The sequence below is a fragment of the Pteropus medius genome, unplaced genomic scaffold, assembly GCF_902729225.1.
Source record: "Pteropus medius unplaced genomic scaffold, Ma_sr-lr_union100, whole genome shotgun sequence".
Classification (NCBI taxonomy): Eukaryota; Metazoa; Chordata; class Mammalia; order Chiroptera; family Pteropodidae; genus Pteropus; species Pteropus medius.
The window spans coordinates 9,754,221-9,759,687 of NW_024352787.1; the positions used below are offsets into that span (position 1 = coordinate 9,754,221).

At 36.4% G+C, this 5,467-nt stretch overlaps 1 pseudogene; it reads left to right on the top strand.

Annotated features, from left to right (window-relative positions):
• The first annotated feature begins 382 nt into the window (after positions 1-382).
• On the top strand, positions 383-1,068 carry LOC120591537 (tropomyosin alpha-4 chain-like; annotated as a pseudogene).
• The last annotated feature ends 4,399 nt before the right edge of the window (positions 1,069-5,467 follow it).

A 5,467-nucleotide genomic window follows, 5' to 3' on the forward strand; every position in this document is an offset into this window, starting at 1 on the left:
ACTAAAAATCGATTAAGGACCTGAATATAAGACCTGAAACAATAAATTGCATAGAAGAAAACATAGAAACTAAACTCAGGGACCTTGGACTCAAAGAGGATTTTATGAATTTGATCTTAAAGGCAAGGGAAGTAAAAGCTAAAATAAATGAATGGGACTACATCAAACTAAAAAGTTTCTGCTCAGCAAAAGAAACCATCAACGAGGTAAAGAGGCAACCATCCTAATGGGAAAATATATTTGCAAGCAACACCTATATATATATATAACATATATAACATATATGTGTTTTATATATATAAAACACATATAATTCAATGACTTACTATTGAATTGTTCACTTGAAACTTATTGGATTTCATTAACCAATGTCACTATAAAAAAAAAGATCCAGGTGCTGCAGCAGCGGGCGGATGAGGCGGAGAACCCTGCCCAGGGCCTGCAGCAGGAGCTGGATGGCTAGTGCCAGTGGCGGGAGAAAGTCAAAGGAGATGTAACAGCACTCAATCAACACATCCAACTCCTTGAGGAGGAGTTGGATAGGGTTCAGAATGACTGGAGGAAGCAGAAAAGGCTGCTGATGAAAGCGAGGGAAGAATGAAGGTGATAGAAAACTGGCCAAGAAAGATGTGAAGATGGAGATCTAGGAGTTGAACTCAAGGAGGCCAAGCACATTGCACAGGAGGCCGACCACAAATATGAGGAGGTAGCTTGTAAGTTGGTCATCCTGGAGGATGAGCTGGAGAAGGCAGAGGGGCATGCGGAGGTGTCTAAACTAAAATGTGGTGACTCAGAAAACTCAAGAATGTCCCTAACAATCTGAAGTCGCTGAAAGGTGCTTTTGAAAAGTATTCTGAAAAGGAGGATAAATATGAAGAAGAAATTAAACTTCTGTCCAACAGACTGAAAGAGACGACCCTTGCTGAATTTGCAGAGATAATGGTTGCAAAACTGGAAAAGACAACTGATGACCTGGAAGAAAAACTTGCCCAGGCCAAAGAAGAGAACTTGGGCTTACATCAGACACTAGATCAGATACTAAATGAACTGAACTGTATATAACCAAAACAGAAGAATCTTATTCCAACAGAAGCTCCAGACCTCTGTGTCTTTCTCTTCTCTTGTAAAAAGTTTCTTTTGTTACTGCATCTGCACTTTGCTGGAAGTGCCAAGCAAATTATGAATATGTGACCAAATATTTTGTATCAGAGAAGCTTTGAGCACCAGTTAAATCTAATTCCTTTTTTTCCCAGATGCTGCCAGCTTTTTTAGCTCTATTTTTATATTTAAATTGCATTTATTCCTAAGGTAGGCAGAGTGTTTCCTATTGAATGTAGTCTCTTAAGACTGAGAGCATTTTGTTCCTGGGTGATTAGACAACCTCACACAGACTCTAATATCTAGTCACGGGTCAATTTACAAGGTTGGAGAATAGAACCTCTGGGCCACTGTTAGACACACTACAGGAAGCCAGGGACCATCATATTAAAATGGGTGGAGATTTTCCATCCAGAGCAAGGTGGGGTGCTATTGTGGGAAGTCATAAACCACAGATAGATTAAGTTAATCATTCTGGCTCTTTTCCACACTGTACCATTCAGAACAAACATCCTTTGAGCAGTCAGCATGAGAATGCTTGGGAAATAGTCAAAATATTTACTCTGATATGAAGCCATCCACTCAGCAGGAACAAATATGGTAGAATTTAGTCCTGTTTAGGGGAATCACATTGAAGACTACTCACCATCAATAATTGGGCAAGAGTGTTTTTCTAATAATAAATATAGGTCCGAAGGGGCTTCTCTGGCAGCAGAAATAAAGTAACTGGCTTAACTTCATCTCTTTTGTACTTTAGGGAATGTTAAATTGAAGACTTACATATCTAGGATTTTAATTCCTTCTTCGGGACCAAGTTAATAAAAGACCAGGAAACTTCTGATTAAACTGGATATGGAATATTTTTGTAGACATGGCTACACATTTTAGCTTTGTTATATTCTGGCTTTCTCCATTAACATCTCAGAGCCGAAACATTCCATATTTCTCAGCAGTGTGGGGGGCCAACTAAAGTTTACAATTTTGACTAAAAATCGCTCTGCTTCTAGTTTATCTGACTCCTCTGCCCCTCATTCCTATTTATTATGCATCACACTACCCAGGAGATACACTAGCAAATTGTGCAATTGAATAAAACTCACATTTTTCATTTATTTTCTTATAATTGTATTATATGTAATAGTATCACTTTTTCTACATTTTGGTCAAATAAATTTTTACATAAATTTTTACATAAAAAAAAGGTACAATTGAGTTCCCATTTTTTCTTTTCACCACTCAACATTGGATTTTGATAAATTTTGAATATATAGAAAGGTTGAACTATATGTATAATGAATATCCATACATATACCCATACATAGTCAACTATGAACATTTTACCATAGTTGCTTTATTGCCCAACTATGCATTTATGCATTCTTTCATCCTTCTATCAGCCCGTTTTAATTTTTTGATGCAGTAAATTGCAGATATCAGTATACTTCATCTCTAAAGGCTCAGCACATATATCATTAACTAGAGTTCTATATTCGTTTATAGTTCTTTTTTTTTTCTTTCAAGTAATATGTATGTACATATTATGGCCTACACCAATCTTAAGCTTGCCATTTGCTGAGCTTTGACAAACGTATACACTTGTGTACACTAAACCCCTGTCGAAACAGAGAACATTACTGCCCCTCCACAGAGTTTGCCCATGTCTCTTTCCAACTGATCCTCACTCACCCTCCTCCTACCCCAGGCAACCAGTGTTCTCATTTTTTTCTACTGCAGATTAGTTTTGTGAACCCATTTCTTCTTTGATTTCATCAAGTTTGGCCTCTATTCTGTAGCATAGTTGAAACTGTGTCAAGCATTGTCTACATAGATTATCCAAAGACCCTTGTAAGTTTGTGAAATAAATACTTGGCTAGGTGGTATCTTTACCAAGGCATCATGGAGTCCCAGAAAACTTGAATGTCAGGGACTGTTTTTTCTATTTGCCCTCTATAATATGAGTGGATACTTTCAGGATGGAAATTAGTGCTTTCTTAGTTTACTCTAAAAGAAAAGTTTTATCTAGTGGGGCTTTCAATTTTAAAGTAATATAAATGGAACAAATTCAAGAGGAATTGTAAAAAAAAGAAAAGAAAAACCTAAATGTTACTTTATTCATAGTTATCTAGGGAGCAAAGTAGCTAGTGCTCTCTGTGGTTGATGATAATCATAAAGATGATGATATTTTAAATGTGTGAAGCCATACTTTTTTTTCAAAGTACTTTCACATTTTTCAATCTTTAAAATCAGGAAATAAACTTTAGAATTATCTTCATCTCTAAGAGAAGATTAATACTGCAACTAATGTAATTGTTATGGTAATTTACCACATCAGTATTTGTTCTTAAAACCAAAGTATATGTGAAAATCTAGGAGAATTGAAGCACCTTTACATCAATCAATGCTAGATTGTTTGTAATACAAATGATTAGTAACAATTTCAGCATCCACACATAGGGGACCAGTTAAAATAAATTGTTTCAGCTATACAATGGAATACTTCCCCTTCTCTGCTTCCGCCTCCTGAATATATCATTTACATTGTTTTATTTTTTCCTTTATGATTTCATAACCATAGGGTTTTACAGATGGAAAGAACTTTGGGGTCATCTAGTTCCGTTCTCTCATTTTATAGAGAAAGAAAAACTCTTAGCGAGATTCAATAATATCCCTAACAGAAGTCAAAATAGGACTAGACCCAGATCATCTGATTCAATAACCTTTGGTTTCATATTTTCCTCTGTTGTCAAGTCCTGTGGATTTGTGCTTAAAGATGACAATTGCATATATCTCTTCATTTTTACTGAGTTTGCCAATGTGGGCTCTAATTATCAAAACTGGATGTCACTCAGACTAATCTTTCCTCTCAGGTTCATCTCGTATTCTTTTGTCTCACTTATTTTCCTAATAAAGACTTATATCAGGCATCCTTGTATTCCAGAAACTTCAGTGATTGCCATTAAATCAGGTCCTCAGTTCTCAAGGATCTCACTACTCTAATTCTATCCTGCTTCTTCATCCTTATTTCCCACTCTCCCTAACCTGCATTTGCTCATTAGGATGGTCTCACTATCCCCTAGCTGTATGCGAATTCCTGTGCTGGCTCCTATGTTGATTCGTTATTCTGGTATCTCTCCCACCGCCCACCTCCCTCCACTTAGCCACTTTCATACAGTTCATAGTTCAAAATCCAGCTTAAGCTCTACCTTCTCCATGAAACATTTTCTAATTTTTCTCAACTGCGATTATTTCTCATCCCTGAGTATATACTACAACATCCCACTTAGCAAGTGATACTAGCCTCCATAACAGATAAAACCCCAAATCTCAGTGGCTTAACATTATAGAAATATACTTGTTGTGCATTGATAACAATGTATAAATATTGGTGTATTGGCAATGGTGGTGGTGGGGAGTATTGTGCTTTTTGCAGTCATTTAGGGATCCAGGGTGAAAGAGGCTCTGCCATCTTTAACACAAAGCTCCCAGAGTTGCCCAGCCATCAGCATCCAACTTGAAGTTTGATAAAGAGCAGAGAATGCATATCTGCATGTTGGCCACCTCAGTCTAGTAGGGACACATCACAACACTTGATGCTGAGAACTACTCTCAGGGCTCCACCCCACCGCATGCTGGGAAATGTATCCCCTGCCCGAGCATCTGCCTCACTGAAACTACTGAACTCCCTGGAAGGGAAGCACAAATCTCTAGAGGGTAGCTAGGTAGTTTTGTTGCAATGTTATCTTGCACTGATTTCTAATTTCTTGGTCTCCTCAGTTCCCCAGCTGGTTTTATACTGTAGCTACAATTCCACAAATACATATAGCAAAATGAAAGTCTGGAGTTAGTGGATGTGCAGTGAATATTTGTTGAATAACAGAATAATTTACATAGCTTTTTTTTTAAGTTCTTAATTCTTAAATTAAACAAGAAAGAAAAAATAAATAACAAATCTTTTTGCACATTTGCAATGTATTTTCATTTCACACACAAAGCGAAACTTAGCTGGATTGTCTTCAATTATGGAAAAATAATATTCTTTTCAGCTTCAAAAACTATTCTCAATTGCTGCATTTTGTTTCCCTTTTCCCTCTTAAATGTTTTCCATTATAAAAAAATTGACACACATACAAAAATAGAGGCAATATTATAATACAACCTCATGTACACATCACTTGGCTTCAGTAATGATTGACTCCTGACCAGTCTTGTTTCATCTATGTGCTCCACTTCCCTCTCACACTAAATTTTTAAAACTAAACATAAATCTATTATTTTATGTGTAAACATCTCTGTTTGTATTGCTAATGGATAAAGCCTAAAAAACTCCACAATACTATATTTATTTAATAACAATCACGCTTTATCACTA